General features: G+C 37.1%; 1 protein-coding gene across 1 annotated transcript in view; it reads right to left on the minus strand.

Annotated features, from left to right (window-relative positions):
- LOC124631455 (heparan sulfate glucosamine 3-O-sulfotransferase 1) overlaps positions 1 to 7,715 on the minus strand; it is a 30,243-nt gene extending 22,528 nt beyond the window's left edge. Inside the window, exon 1 of the mRNA XM_047165854.1 lies at positions 7,509 to 7,715. The gene's annotated coding sequence lies outside the window, so the exon portion shown is untranslated. The remainder of the gene's footprint in view (positions 1 to 7,508) is intronic.
- Between the last annotated feature and the right edge of the window lie 10,020 nt (positions 7,716 to 17,735).

Genomic DNA, 17,735 nt, shown 5'->3' on the forward strand with positions numbered 1-17,735 from the left:
CTACTTTACCGTCATAGTTCATTCACGTGACGTCTACGACCAGTCGTTCACTGATTCCAATGGCTAGACTGTATGCAATACTTTAAGTCACGGCATTCTAAATTGATTGGAACGTTGAATTAAATTGGAGGAATTCAAACTATTTTCTGTTATGTTACTTTAAAGTTCATACTTTATTAGCATGGAAAATTTTTTGTGCTTTATTCATCCTATTACCATTTTACCGTAAAAAACGTACCGTACCCGCCTTCTGGCTCATTTTACTAGAAGCAATGTTGCCCTTTTTTTACTATAAATATGGGAACACAAATATTTAAAAATGTAACGTTATTTTTAGACGCGACGGTGTCTAATAACGCCCAAAATGTTGTATGTCAAGAGAAAAACCCGCGATAACACGACCGAACGTCAAGCCTTTATGTCAACAAAAATGAACGGGGACCCGTGTTTTATAATTTATCGTCACCTGCCGACATTTTAGGATGAAATTCTAAAAATACAAGCAGAAATACTGACCACTCCATACCAGTTGAACATTCACAAAGGAACGAATGAAATGAACTAAGGGTTCCTAATGGCGTCGGTCTTATTAAATATTGAATAATGATGTTGAAATGTCGGAACATAGCGGGAAAACAGGCTAATCTTATAAAATATAGCTGGAATTTTAAGGCTGCATTATTTTTTAACTGCTGCCTTGATTTTGAATCTCAAATGTTTAGGTTTTATTTTTGCATTTGGCTCCGGTGATACTCGTAGAAGACCTTCTAATGTACTTAAAATATAGGGTTACTCATTATCATGCTGTAAGTAGGTATATAAAAAATATGAATCACAAACCTACTTTTCAGAGTAAAATATTGTCTATGTTTAACAAAAAGTAAATTGCAATATGCACCAACACATATGCCATGGACATTTGAAATTATTCACTATACGAAACGAAGAATCGGAGCAGACGTTTCTCAATTTATTTCCATCTACTTGTGGGACGGAATTCACTCACGATTTTCAAAGGAGAAAGACTTCGGTGAAATTCCAGTCCTGCATATTGGCACTGGTTTAACTGAAGACCGACCTACCTACTTGTATAGAAGGTTTTAGAAATCAGCCAGTTGATCTTATATAAAAGTTAAATAAAAAAAAAGAAAACGAACGTAAATACGACACTTCCAAAGATCTGTAAGAGATATTATAAATCATCAAGAACATGAATGTGCTTGCAGAGGAATGGGTTAGATATGCATTGTCTTCGGAATGAAACGAAACGTAAAATTTTATGTGCACAGGGTGATAGGAAGGGATTCTAATTCAGTATAAGGTTTGACCTAAACAAACATTGCGAGTTACATTAAGCTGGTTAAAATATTATGGGAAGCCATTTATTTGGACCTCATCTGTTAAACAGCTGTCTGTTATTTGACAATGACTGATTGACACATATCGTGTAAAAAGTATTTCAAAAATAGAATGAACCTACAAGTAACAAATAAGTTCAAATAACCCTGAGAAAGTACGTAAAACTTGAAGCAAGACATTAGTATATCAAGGTCATATCGCTAACAATTCCAATACAATTTTCGTGGAACAACAAAGTTTTTCGAATCACCCGCAACAAAACAAGTGACAACTGAAAGTTTCACGTAAAATATGATAACTTGTTTAAATATGTTTGTGATAGTTTCGGTTCGCTGACGGTTGCGTTCAGTGATTGACAGACACGATATGTAAGCCGAGCCGACGGTTTCTTAAGGTCACTCCAATTTATATAAGTATAAATATGTTTCGTAAAGAATTTTTGTTTTGTTGTTACTTTGGAGACGTTTTTGGGGTGCGTATTGTGTCGTAGAAGGAATAAAAATGTTGTTTAGTTATTTATATTTCTATTGCTGCTCTTAGCTGAAAGTACCTACCGGATTTACGTACACAAGCTTTACTATAACGAATGAAAGCAAAATGCGTGTCATTTGATCTTAGAAGAGCTCCTCAAACTTTATATCCAAATAACATAAGTCTATCCAAGTTTCGCACTTGGTAATAATCAAGATAATTGTCGTGCTACTTTTCTTCTCTATCCTCTATAAAGTAATTCTTTATAGAGGATTAGAGTTATACTGCAAAGTGGAACAATATTACACAAAAGCATTTACCCCTAATAACGTATACAGCCTACAGGGTGTTTTATTTCATTCAATTCTTTTTCCCTTTTTCACGTAAACGCGGTATTGAAAGCACTTTGCATTGTACATTATTCTTGAACAAAAGGTTTGAAGAATAACCTGTAGAAGTAATATTTCTTGGTTATTCACCGTTATATTGTTATTGGCGATTTAATTAATGTGCTTTTGTTCCTGTATTTATGACACGCAGCTCTGTAATGGCTCCTGTTGACTGTTTCGTTGTGTTCAGAAATCGGAAACAAATTGACAGTATTTTAGCTTAGCTTACTATCAAACGGTTCATATTTGGATTTAGAACAATATTGGGTATAAGAAAATAGTGACATGACGTGAGATTTTTTTTAATTATGGATAAGGGTAAGGCAATTTAAAATTGGAACTACTTTCATTATTTTTTATATTCCATTTATTTATTAGTAATAAGCACTCACAGTAAAAGGTGCCTACCGCTAGGTTTATCGAGCACGTTACAAAAGGGTACAATTACGGAAATATACATTCGTTCGTGTTTTTAATTAAACAAATTGTTTAAACGTACTGACGATTAATATAGCAAAGGTACTGAAGGTCGCGGTTTCGTTGGTTATATTTATTACTTGGCAGTGTTTGTAAATAAACTACTATTCACGTTCATTGTTCAACTGTTTGGACAACGTTCAGAATGTGGTCAAATAATATTGTAAAGTGTTTGTAACATAGATATAGTACACATGTTTTGTATAAAAAAATTCTAAATTAATCATGTTATTTTTATTGTTTTACTCAAAACAAATATTTCGTCATCGTTTTAGGGTTCGGTACCCATAGGGTAAAACGGGACCTTGTTCGCTCATCTGTCACTAGACTATTGTATACGGAACCTTTCGCGTGCGAGTCCATCTCGCACTGGGCTCGTTCTTGAATTACAAGATTTTTAAAAATTTTATCACTAGTGATAGTATTAGTTTACGTATGATTTTTGAACTAATGTTCATACCACTGTTTTAATTTTGGACTACTACAACTAAAGCTTTTGCAAGCCCCCACTCAAAGGTGAGAGCAGACAGACCTCGACCAGAGCCTATCCTAAGACATCGACTTCTAAAACAGACCCTAGCCTTAGGTCACATTAATTAGTCAGGACACAGAACAAACAGTTTGTAGTCTGGAAGCTATCTATAAATAAACACGTCTAACTACATATTTGTGAATTTACGCATGCAAAGGTTTTCATCATCTCTAGGTATCTCGACTTTTATATTATGTGACTTAGCCTAGTATGTCGTTATAAACTGAGAATTAAAGATTGGTGAAATAATTGTACTCAAGAATAGGGATTATGATATAATCCATCAATTAATGATGAGAGCAACTTTATTATTCACATATGTGGCGACAATATCTACTAGTCACCAATATAAGGTGTAGTAAACTTAATAAACTTTAAATTCAGCATACACAAAACATCAAAATACAACCAAAAAAACTTTTGTACAGACACATGTTATACAACCTTTCTATAAATACGACCAACCATTGATTAACAACAGTAAAAAAGGACAAATTAATCGAAGTCCACAGCCTTGACCGAGTGCGGCACGTGAGTAAAGGTAAAGGTAAAGATATAAGGCAGCGCTTGCGCCTACCGTTGTGACGTATACCTGAATAAATAACCATCTTCCGCCAAGCTGGGCACTTACGAGTCGGCCGGATAGCCTGAATTGATTAACTTAGCAGATGTTTAATGTTTGAGGTTCACTTAAAGAAGATTTGAAGTTTCTTTAGTATGGGGAGTCTTTGGTGTTATTGCAAAAAGTTTAAGTAACGTTTGACGCGTGTTTAAGGTACAGTCTGACCGCAACTGCACAAAAAATTCGGTACCCCTTCGAATGTCTATTAAGGACCTGCCAGTATTTTTTTGTAATTAAACTAAAATTGTTTCTTCGATATTTACTTTTTAAATTACATATTACAATAATCAAACATACAGAATACATTGAATTAGCTTGTTTTCGACATGTTAATAAATCAAAGCTTATTTGAAAACATTGACCTTTTAGTTTTAGTTATTTAATTACATGTTACGTAGTCATAATTAAACTATCAACAATCTAATTTGACCTAGAACTATGAAAAGCCTTCTAATTGACACATACTGAGGAAGTTTTCATTGTTTTCAAAGTTATTTAAAATTGAAAGTGCTTGTTATAGCAGTTGGTCGATATAAGCCGTGACATAGGGAGTCACTTAACCTGGGGTAAGCCTTTATTTTATTTATTTATTGGGGATTTGCTCTGTGAAAATAATAAGGAAAAGCTCTGCTCAGTGACAGGAAAACACGTACATATACATTATACGTATGTACATTGAATTGTTTTGTTTTCCTGGGAAATAGATAAAGAAACGAGACTTCGAAATAATGAGCCTCCTTACTGCATATCGATTAGATCCTGTGAATGCTCACATTGTATGTATGTGTATGTCTAATTAAAATATCGAAATTAGCATACGTTACTCGTGTTTTGTTATTTGATTGGTAAAGTATCGATAATTTCTACTTTCATTATTTAATAATAATGGTGGCGTTCACAACGATTTCCATACAAGATCATGTGAAAAAATGCTTTCCAAAGCACGACAGTAGATCTTTTTTTTTTTTTTTTTTAGCGACGTAAAATCATCAAATGACCCCTCCCGCTGTGGGTTAGGAGCGGTGAGGGAGTATCAGACTCTTACTGACTAAAATCGTCGTGTTCCGTCATAGGCCTTTTATGTACCAGGGCCGCGGTATCTCTTTCGAACAACCCGCAGCCCCGGCAGGCCTTGGCCCTGCTGGGCCCCGCTGGGGTTGCTGACATCTCTTTGAGGAGCGCGTGGAACAACGCGCGCCGTCGACACGGGTCTGTCGTCTAGAAAGACAGAGGGACGATGAGCCACCCGAACTCACCGCCCACAGACCCGGGCCCCGCCTACGGTGGCCGGGAGTCATCTCGCGACACCCGGCGCCCATGGTGTCTACCTGGTCCAGCGCGGCGGCCGGGATGAGAGGTGCGAACTCTCTGGCGTTCCGCCTCCTCCTTCTCGAGCATGACCGCTTCGCAGAAGGAGGCGACGGCATCCCATTCCCTCTCGCCCCGGACCATGGCCTGAACCAGGGCCGGACGCGAGAGGTCGCCGCCGCCCAAAGCCTCGACGAGGACCCGGCGGGCACACCTGGACTGTGTGGTCCACCGTGTCCTCGGGGCTGTCCGCACAATGGTGACACCCGGGCGCCTCCTCACGACCGATGCGGTGCAGGTACCTCCCGAAACAACCGTGTCCGGTGAGGACCTGCGTCATGCGGTACGTGAGGGCGCCGTGACTCCTCCCGAGCCACTCCTCAAAGAGGGGACTTATCGCCACGATGGTGGCGTGCCCTGCACTGGGTTGCGACAGTCGCTCCCTCCAGGCCACCATGAGATCGCGCCGGAGCTCCGCCCGCTGCGCGACAACTTGCCGCGGCAACGGGGTTTCTCCCCGGCGCTGAGCCTCCTCGCGCCAGTCGTACAGGCGCAAGAAGACCCTCGCCTCCAGATCCCACGGTGGCAGTCCAGCAAGTAGGCCAGCTGCTTCGCGGGAAATCGTGCGGTACCCCCGGATTAGCCTAATGGCTATCACCCTTTGGGGCACGTTCAGGTAGTGTACAGCCCGCGGCCGTACCGAACGTGCCCATACCGGGGCCCCGTAAAGGGCCATGGACCGCATGACCCCCGCGTAGAGTCTGCGGACGACAGTAGATCTTGCGACAAGGTTCAGTAGCTGTCAACTTTTTTCTGAAAATACTCTGTTTAATGTGAAATACAATATTGAAATAAACTTTTGATCCTCGAAAATAATATTCTTAACCTACTAAAAATATTCCGAATTATACATTTTAAAATGCAAAGAACTTCTATAACTCTTCATTTAAAAATGAGCAGAAAAAATATCCAAGATAAAAAGCGAAGATTATAGAAATGTAGTATTAGCATGCACGGCGCTATCAAATATTCGCTCTATTTGAACTCGACCAATTTCTAGACGTTGAATAATTCTGCGATTGTCCTCTGCTTGATAATGCGAACATCGTGATAACATTAAATCTTCGATGTATAATTTAGTTTCGGCTCCAAACGTTCGCTGTTTGCTAGTTCCAATTGGCGATGTCTTTTGTTTAATAATGTTACGTATTATTTGAGAAAATCGAATTTCAGTGGTATGGTTACCCAATAGCAAATTTTTTGTAGCTTTTTATGTTGTGGGTTCATTTCAATGTGACTAGTTTAATGTGTCATAATCTTCTTATAAATTAAACCAAATAGGAAAGTATATTATGACGTCGAAATATTATAAAGGAAGAAAATAGATCCTAGTAAACAAAGCTTAAGTACTAAGGGCCAACTTAAACAATAAAAAGGCATCGAAATATCGATCTATTACAAAGATTAACAAGGCCAAGTTACTAATTAATTAATATTTTCATTGTCAATGCTTGTTTGGTTCACTGAAAATATACCCATGTTGTATGTTGCTTCAATTATTCAAACGTATGGGTACGTAATGGTATCACAAAATACCTTACGAACGATATCAAACATTCAACACAAAGCTCATTATGACAAGGAAAAAGTGAGCGACCAAATGAAATAAGACAATACTCAAACGAAATAAATAAAACATTGAGTTTCCTCTCAATAGTTTCAAAACTATGACTTTTTAAACGAAATTTTCATAAAGCTCCATTTGAGCAGCGATATTTTAGATAAAGTGTATATTTAATGTGGATACTTTTACATTTTAAAGCACAAAGTGTAGGTTTTCAGAGGAAGTTTGACGTTTGCTCGACAGGCCCTAAGTGGAGGATAAACAAAGGCTTTGCTACTTATTGGACGGAACATTACAATCTTCCCGCCGCCCGGCATAAATAAACGGGCAATATGACACTAATTGCTACAAGCTACTACGAAGTTGCTACGCCGTAGTCCCTCACTACTCCGTAGACAAGCACTGTAGACTGCTGCATAAGGAACAGATTCGCTTACCACTAAACGCTCTATCAGTTGATATAAAGCTAAACAATATAACGTTAATCTTGGGTCACATTAATATAACGACTGTAAGTTTTACGGCTTTGTGAAACATTAATGTAAAGTCATAATACAAATACAATAGGCTGAACGGTTATCGTAACCTCTTATCAAAGATCAAAACTTAGCATGTTTACTAGCTGCCCGACCTCACATGCTATATACATACAAATATATAACGACCACGACCGTTGACCTTCGACAAAAGTTATCTATCATTATTCAAATAAAAGTAACATCTTACCGTTTAGACAGCCGCCTGAAGATTTGCAAGCAATAGCAGCACTGTCACATGACACAAGGTTTTGTTTGGTTGTATCACATCCGCGGGAAGGTCCGTAGCGCGGTGGGGTTTAATGGAATAGTGATATGAGTTGTGACAGTTTATTAGTGTTTGTAAGACAGCGAATAGTTGTATCGGGTGGTGTCGGCGCGGGTAGGAGACGAGCGGGCCGGAGCGCGCGGCGGAGGCGACTGAGCAGCGGCGCGCGCCCGCGGGACCCCGCGCGCCCGCCGGTCGATATACGCGGCAGAATAAACACGCCGTACTAGGATGCGAGTACCGCCGGTGTTGCCAGCCTCGAGTAAGGGGTTGCCGCCTCCCACGTTTGCCGCCGTTTGTATCTCGCTTCCGCGAATTCTTATGTCGGTCTCGTGAACGCGCGTCCTAATGAAATATGACGCCGATGTGCTCCATTCGAATGTTGCCGTAAAACGTGTTCCCCCTTGTTTTACACTTTCACGTTCTGCTTATCGGATCGCCGAAACCCTGTCGATATGCAATAGTTATTCAGCGGCGGTCGCTGTATAATTTACATGTAACCTTCACTTATCTCTACGTTGAGACAGGACCATTTCCATAATAGAACCATCTGTAGTCAGACAGGATCGCCCTGCAGTTTTGTCATACAACTATCTCCGTACTAGTTATCTTTATGAGATATTGTAAACGAATTGTGTATACCATTGCTGATCAATATTATGAGTATTGTATTGTGTGGGTGTGTGCAATAAATACGTCTTATTGCAACGTACGGAATAATTTAATAATACTTTAATAAGCTCTTAACAGAGGCTGTAAGGAGCGGAAATTTAAATTTTAAGAAGAATATTAATTTTCATACGAATTCATTACCCATCACAGATTGTCCCAACAGACAGTAATACATAACAATATTTTATTAAACGAAATTATGAAAACAGTACTTTCATCATATTTAACGCGTATGTATAAAACATGAATGAACGATTTCCACGTATACAGAAACAATATGACGCAATCTTGTCGCTTTTCTTTTAACTGCTATGTGTTATAGCGAAGTTCTTCGAAATAATAATGTTATCTATACCTAGGTATATCTAGGTATATATTGGCACAAGTTAGTCCATATTCATAAATTCAGATTCTGTGTGGTAAGTAAACAGCGCTCCGAGGAGACTGAATGACAAACCTACCTACATTTAACGTGCAAATGGTACCTGCATTTTTTATTCTAAGCCTGAATTGTTCCACTACTGGGCAAAGACCTCCCTATTTTATCTGCACACCTCTCGATCTTTCGAGTGTTTCCACCATTCCACGTTAGAGGCCATCAGCCGGATTTGAGAAAGCACTAGGGCTTGTTAGGTGATTAAACCTGCAGCTCACTCGATAAGAAGAAGACATATTCTGGGTTGTAGGCGTCCAGGTCGTCCCGCCATCTCTTTTAGGGACCTACCCCGTCTGTAGTGGCCATCTTGTGGTATCCACAGGGTGATGATGGTAGCCCACCTGTATGCTACACATAAAAATAAGCATATTATTATATGTGAAGTTTCAGATAAGCTGAAAATGTTTACATTCACTTAGTACGTAAGTGAATCTCCACATTAGTGTTACACGTGATTTGATAAAACAAAAAGCAATTTATTAATGTTTTCTTTGAACATTGTGTTCGAAAAAACTGTAATATTCCTTTACTGAAAAATTATTTACATATTTTATGTTGTAAACAATGCTTTGTATTTTATACACAAAAAGTTATTTTATTTTAGTGACAGTACCTACATCTTTTTTCATTTAAGGGACACGTTTAATAATACATAAACTAAATACCTAAAGATTAAACATTAAACTTGTCACAATAAACCCACGTCTAGATTTACTTGTCTCAGTGCAGTTTTGTTAGCGACATACAGACGAAAAACAAAAGAAAATCGCATTATTTTTGTACGTAGCTTCTGGCACCACTTAGAGTAACAGCGCACTGCAACCTTTTAGTCGATCAATAGTTTGTTTGGGCTCTTAAAATCTGTATGAAGATGAATGGTAGTACGCACATTACAAAGATCAGGTATTTAGCCGGTACTAGAACGACTGAAAACTTTAATCGGAATACAGGTTCAAAATTATTTTTTAACAACTGTTGGTCAACTGTCGACCGACTATTTAGCTTGCAGTATGCGGGTACTCTTATTTGAAGAATAATGCAATTTATTTCAACTGTCTCGAACACGCTTGCCGTTTGTTCAACAATTGTGTATTTAACACAGATAGCCGCGAAACCGTCAATGGGGTATTTGTTCTAAATTTAAATCGGATAAAGCAAGACCAGGAAGCAATGTTTATAATTGACCTATTTAGCAAAAGGGTCAAAACATTCGCATTCCCGACGTGTACGATAGTTAAAGTCCCTTTCATAATGCTTGTGAGCACGCTTTTTACAGGCTATTTCTCTTGGCCCGGCATTCATCATGCCTTTTGGGGGCTTCTGATGTATTTATGTTATGTGCTCATAATAAAATGTTTCGAGTACTATTTTTTGGAAGCTGAGAGTAAGTTTTTTGTGTGAATAAATAAAAATAGTTCTTATTTCGAGGTTGAGAAGGGTACGTTGTTAAAATTCTTGTAAACATGTTATTTTTGTGAAATGATTGTCAACTTGAATTAATTTGCTTTAAAAACATTCAATGACAAAACTTGGTAACGTTTTGCAGACGTAGTCTTAAAAATTGAATTAAGAAAATAGTAAAAAGTATTTGAAGCCTTTTCAGTGTGACGACTGATTTCTAAATATTGCCGTAGCAAGCATTCCAGTATAAAAGAAACGAAGTAATTGAATTCCGCAAGAGTTAGTTCAAAGTTGCTTTATAAACATGAAGGTCCTTTTATTTGAATACTTTCCAGTTTATTCAAATAGAGTTAAAACCACATCACAGTATAATACCGCTGGCGTCCTCGAATTTTGTGGTCAAAACTTAACTCAATCAGCAATAACATTGTTCACAAAATTCAAAAAACAGCTGACAGTTTGTTTTTCAGTTAGAAATTGAATTATACACGTAGTATTGAACTAGCACAATAATTGGATCAATCAAACTATATTTTGCTTGTTTATGCGAAATATCAAAGTTCGTTTTGTAGAGATTTTGATGTAGTGATTTCCTTTGTTCGTTGGAATGCTCCGTTTGAGCTCCGCCGACCACTTGAGATATTATTTCATCTGCAAGGAAAAGAAATGAAGACGATCTTGACGGCGAGTGGAGGGGGAAATTCTTTATATTCGCTTTCAGGCATAAATAAAGATTCCGGTATACGTGTTTATGGCTGAATTAATAAATGAGACTCTTACGTTTTTATAATGAGAGTAACATACTTGATTTTGCTTTGACATTTGCCTCTACTGCTCTCCATATAAGACGAATAATTTTACGAAGCTCGCAGTATGCTAAGAAGATGTTGTTTCTGAAATATTTTTGAAATGTTTGAGTCGCATACAGAATGCAATTTTATTCTGAAATAGTGGATTTTCTTATAGCTGTAAAAAACAATGTTAGGAAACAAAATATTATGATATAGAAGAATAATATAATATGATCATCTGTGTAGTTTGGTTCACAAAGTATAGTTTGGCCATTTTACTGGTATATCTTAGAAACCATCACATGTTTGAAAAAAAAATGTTTATTGTAAAAGTGACTAACTCTGGCACCATTCTCGTGCTGTAGTTGCTACACGTGTTGGAAAGTGGTCCAATTTCGAAAATTGGGACTTGTCTGTAAGTTGAGACAGAATGTGATTTGATATCGGGAGGGTTAGTTCGACTATAGCATACACGATTCATCAGCTTGAAGATTGAGGGTTAAACTTAGATAGTTTAGTTATACAGGCTATTTCTAACTAGAATTATTACATGGGAATGCCTGTATTCTTATAGGCGCTTAGATAATTTGTTTAAAAAACTGTTATCAGGGCTCACTTTTGTTTACATCCTGACAGGTACACGCGTTTTGCCAAACTTAGTAAGTATGCATTTATGATAACCTAATAAGTTAGGATTTTTATTGTTGTAAAAATATTCAGACGGGTATAATTACTGTCCCTAGTACCTACTACGCTAGTATGTAGGTACATCTGAATCAATCGCTAAATAGACGGATACGAAATTCTGGCTTGCGTAGAGATATAATTGCTACCTATTAGCATAATTTCTATAAATAAAATAATTTTGGAATACCGAGACAAACTAAAATTAGTGCTATTTTATTGGTCGAATTTAGTAGGTAGTACATACAATAATGCCTACAAAATTAGATGTTATTAAAATAGATACATGTATATGTAGGTGGAGCACCTGCGAAAGTAACTTGATATAATATCTAAAGTTAGCGACATTTTGTAATAGGTTCGAGTATTTTAAACATGTTTGAAGGTGCGCCATTGGAGGGCGGCACTCGCAAAGACATTAATTTTAACCCAACATTTAAAGCGACGGAGCAATTACACTGTAAATAATTGTGCACGAGAAAGTACAGTAATTAATTAATTAAAATTTTATTTTGCAAAAAACTTGAAAGATAAATAGTCATAAATTCAACAATATCATGAATATTATATTAAACTTTTATTGTTTCGCATAATAGGATAAATGTTTCTTTATATAACCTTGTAAGGCATGAGGATTGACCAAGATAAACTTACAAGGTAAATAAAATATGACTTTGAAAGGTACATTCAGGACTTTCCAGATTTAAATCCTTATTCAGCTTTAGCTCAACCTTTAAAGCTGACTTTTCAAAGAGAAATATTCTAGGTAAATGCTCGAGGAAACTGGTAGTTTAATGCCGAAGAGCCTTGAAGAACATCGAAGGCGTATTTAGAACAAGGCTTCTCATTTATACTGTAATCCATCTTCATCCCGGTACTAGCATAATTTAGGAGGATAGTGTTCACACTTAACGGCCACGTTGGTGGAAGTTGGCCAATATTGGCCGCTGTTGGTTGGTGTTTGGTAAGTGTTGGCCCAACTAATTACCGGTGGGTACGATGTGTTAGGCCGATAATAGCCGACACTGTTTACACGGACCGGCTTTTTGTAAGATAAACAGTGCGTAACTTTGCGATAATCGTTCCAAAAGTTGATGTTGACTTTGATAATTTTCGATTGAAAACTTGATTACATAAGCCATAAGAACCATCTTTTGACATGACTGATTCAGTAAAGGACCATGAGTCAAATTGGGCTCATTGTCCAACAGAGTTATAGCATATGCCGTTGTGAAGGTTTTTGTTTGTACTAAAATTGTTACTATGGGCACTACCTTCAATTCCATGGCAAAAAAAAGATATGCACCTAAACAGGTTTTGTAGAAAAAGAATTGTTAGGAGTCGTAGTGCGCTTGGTTGTTCATGACATAAAACCTAATTCGCAGGATTTGATTATGATAGGATTATGGGACCACCTTCATCACCAGGTCAGGATCTGATGATGAAAACCCTGAGAAATCGAGGGCAACTTTCGAAAATTGTAGGCGTGCATAGGTTAAAAACTTGACAATGAGGTGTACGTTTGATAACACTATGCAACAGTGAAGGTTTGGAGCTGACCTGATGATGGAGACCGGAGAAGGTCGAGGGAACTCGACAACTGAATATGTAAACTACCTCGTGTTTGGGCTTATATTATTCGTATTGATGAGAACTTTCCACAAATGCGAATAGTGACAACTATGCTTGTCACTGAAAAGCCAAAAATAAAAAACTTTTTACAAAAAAATAAAACCGACTCCCAAAAACACTGAAAAGCAAAAAAAAAACTATTCTTAGGTGCATCGGCATAGAAGTCGGTGGCGTATAAACTCAGGAACATCCATAGGAGACATCAGGAGACTCCATCTCTAGCACAAAGAAGAAATCGTCCACGGACTGTCCACGCCGTGCTGTTGCGGTGCCGCTATACTGTGCCATGACCCTTACTGCTCGTGTCTAACAGGTAGACGCACAGTAGGAAGTTGTGCTCATATCATTTCAATAATATGGTATCTAGGGTTAGGCAGGCACACACAATTTAATCCACCGGCAGGATATTTAGACGACATTATTATTGGTATTGATTGAAATGTTAACAAAAATAATTTTAACTGTTAGCAGTTGTTTTATTTTTTATGTATACATTAAACCTGGAATTAAAACTAGATAAAGGTGTTCAATAACAAAACCTACAATGCCATAACAGCACTACTTTTTGCAGAATATTAGTTTATTTATGGTCGGAGAAAAATATTTATAGCAAAATAACCCAATGGATTCTTCGCAAAAATGAGTTTAAATCTTTATATTTAGTGCTTTACAAGTATATTCAAATTGGTCTCATCTCTGTTGGTGGGTGAGCCCAGGCTTCATACATTTTTGCCCATGGTCCTTTTATCCTTTTATTATAATTGTCAAGAGGTAACCTAACCTAACTTAAAAAGGAATTAGCAACAAATCTAATAAGAATAAAATCTATAGCCAATACTTTTACTCATAAAAGTATCGTGATTTAAAATCCATTCAAAGCAGCCAGCAAAAGTATAGTAGAAAAAACGTTAGAAAGTTTTCCAATTAAAATCTCGACTCTTAATTGAAGGAATTTAAAAAATACAAGGTATTCTTAATCACAGAGTTACGGTTTCTATGAAAGTGTAACCGCAAGAGTGAAGTAGTGAAATAAGGGTGTAATAAGAAAACGCTTCTCGATCCACCGTAATTGTTTCTCCATCGAGATCAAAGGTTTCTTTAGATGCTCAGAATTTTAATTAAAACTAAAACTGTATACCAAACTGCGCCTAAAATGTTAAAATACGTAAAAAGTTGATCTAAGTGTCGAACATTAATATAGGTACCTATATTTTAAAAAGAAAAACTTTAACTCAATTAAAGCATCTGTGTAAGTTAAAAAATAATAATCATATAATATAAAAAAATATTCACAGCACCAAAATCTGATAGTTAATAATTTCAAACAATATGGCTTGGTTTAATCTAAAATAAGCGTTAATCGAGTTCCCATTTAATTAATAGCTCCAAAAAATGTGATAAAAAATGGAAACCAAATACCCTGTTAAAATAGATTTCTCCGAAAACCTTTAAAATATTTAGGCAACAAATTGAAATGTAGTGAAAACAGTTTTGTTATCCTGGGAGCTTGTGATTTTCCATCATGTTCCAATAACATTTTTTATCATAAATTCCTAATGGTTCCTCGAAATTTGAAGTTCGTTGATGGAATTATAAGAGGGAAAACAACAACAAGATAGGGTTAGTTATAAGCAACCACTCAGTTAGAAGAACATAATCTTACTAATTACTTAGTTGTTTTATCCTTCAAGTTAACATAATACAATTTCAAGTTGAACAACAAAACATTTAGCAGTACGGTTCTGTGAAGCATAATTTACTTGAAAACAATTCTGCAGAAAGCCAGCCATCTGGCCACATTAGCGTGGGAATAGTTGTTTGTCAGTGTGCGTGCCTGCGCGACATCTCCCGCAAGGCTAGACATAAGTCAGATGCTATGAAAGCCTTGCCATGAAGATAACGTGACGAATGCCTATAGCCTGCAGCCCGCCCAAGGCCGACCACCAAAACATTCCTACAGCTATTAGCGGGGGACACGCATTTCATTTGCCTTATTTTATGAAATTTTGATTGATATGCTAATATTAAGCCGCGTTTACAAACCCCCTAGCGCTCCGTGTATTTATAGAACAGAAACGCTAAGCGAATTAATTCGTACTAAGCGCTCGCGTCATTCTTGATTTATTACTAATTGGCGACCGTTGAAGAAATAACGTAATATTTAGTACCTATGTCGAGCAAGGAATTTAATATTAATTGCTTTCTAAACTGCGTGGGAAGTTTCATATTCATTAAAAGGTAGGTAGTTAAACAAACAGTTTTAACAGGTGGTAGACTAAATCTAGAAAACAAATATAATTTAAACATGTTGTCAGTGCGCTTTGTATTGCGTGTAGGCGAATGGTTGCCGCTAACTAATAATCAATTTAACGTGTTTTCGAGGCTAATACGGTATACAGAGGTGGACCTAAGCTTACAGTGTGTGGTTTGCGCTGTAACCTTGTTGCCGGACTGGCTCATCATCGATGCATAAGTTCCGTGAATGCAATCGATTCCCGCGACCTATTGCTCGTTCTATTTTAGTTGAACACCCTTGAGACGGTCGACGCGCACTAGTTTTGTTTTCTAAATACGTACCCTTGCTTTGTAACAATAAATACAAAGCAAGGGTACGTATTACTATTGTTTGACGGTTGAACTTAAAATATCAATCACGTTGGAACTAATAAATTATGAGACAGCGCAGACACATTCCTCAAAGTCACGATGTTCGAGCTCTTGATTATTTTGGGCACACGTAATCAATTAATTTTGACTTTTGTAAGGAGTCGATAGTTCTAAAGTACAACCACCTTATATCTTTAGCTTATAGATTTTATTAATTAAAGATATGCCCAAGATAATTAATTTCTATTTAATTAATTTGAAATAAATCTTACCTACATAATAAAACTTAAGATTATTTTAAGAACAAAATATTTTGTTATGTGCCGAACTGTACACCAAAATGCACAGGTCAATGCATGCGTTGCGCGAACGAGAACTATCTTAATCACATCACAATGTCGACAGCTTAAAACTGTTACCTGTTAGTCACAATAAGACCATGGTTCATTCATGCATATTTCTAATAAAAAAATATCCAAAACAAATGATCCGGTATCTTAAACAAATATAGAATTTTGTTTGCACGATAGTCTTAATTAAACTTTTGTCTGTGGCCAAATCGAATTCTCGAGTGACTCCTGATCCATTGTGTTCGCAACAAACAAAGATATAGTTGTTTTACAAAATGTAAAAACATAAACAAAATTATAATAAATACGTTATCATCAAACATTTACCAAAGAATGTATCAACGTCAATGAATTAGATGAATAGATGGCGCAAGTGTTGTCCGAGCGGTGGACAAATGTACAATAATGGCTTTCTAAGGGGTCTCACCCTCATGGGGCGATCATTACCATTTCCTGTCACTGTTGTTCTGGCTATTGCAAGACAGTCTGCTTTACTGTTGATTTATTCACTGCGCTGGTTACTTGCAGATTATAGCTTTAAAGTATACAATGAATAAAACCATACTATGTGCCTCTATACAGAAAAAAGGCTGCCTCAACTAGTCTCGGCAGGAAGGACATCAACAATCCTTATGGATAACAGGACCATCATCATCACTATAAGCAGGATTCACTGCGATTTTAATATTATACATACACAGTCTACAGTCAACACCATTCTATAAATAACTCCGTGAAAAAAAGTTCGCAACATGAATCAAGTTTCCTCAAATAAAATTCCTTCTATGATTTATAAAACGTAACATTCCAAACGTTAAATTGTTACTACCCGCCAAAAGTAGCCATTAATCTTTTCACTATAATATCTAGCCGCGCGTTCACTACGGGATGAAGCTTTCAGCTAAATTTTATTTCCATGGCTGTACCCTTCACGCATTCGTGAATTATTCATGGTGGATTTCCGCACTTAAAACAGCAATCTGTCGCCGAAGCTCATAAAATGGCTGCGGTTTGTGTCGGTACAAAAACGAACTACGTACGTATAAAATAAACACAGATTCGTTGCAATGGTTAACGGTTCGCCGGTCTTGTATTGACAGAGGGTTTTACCGTTTATTTGCCCGTCCCCCATTCATACGGCCGGTGGCTGTCCATTAGACAAATAGATTAGCTTTAGTACTCTGACATATGTGTTGTGTGTTGCGTTATCACGGCGGACACACCTGTCGAACCAACAAGCTCGGGTTTTCCAATTTTGTAAAATCCCTCTCTCCTAAGTTACGTATTTACCTACTAGGTATTAAACCATAGGTAAAACGTCAATCCATGAATAACACCACATTTCCCACTCTTTGTTCCCTAAGTCCCGTGGGAACTAAAGAGGTTGTTTATTAAGGAACCAGCAACCGTAAGCATCTGCATTTCAAAAAAGCGCTTTAATAAAAGGAAAATGATATATCTGTTTACGAGATAGTTTTCTCTACAATGTTATGAACGCTAGAAAAGCTCGTTGCTTTCATTTGAATAAATAGATTCTAATGAATTTGAATATTTCATTCAAAACTAAAATTTCAAC

The sequence above is a fragment of the Helicoverpa zea genome, chromosome 6 (assembly GCF_022581195.2).
Source record: "Helicoverpa zea isolate HzStark_Cry1AcR chromosome 6, ilHelZeax1.1, whole genome shotgun sequence".
Classification (NCBI taxonomy): Eukaryota; Metazoa; Arthropoda; class Insecta; order Lepidoptera; family Noctuidae; genus Helicoverpa; species Helicoverpa zea.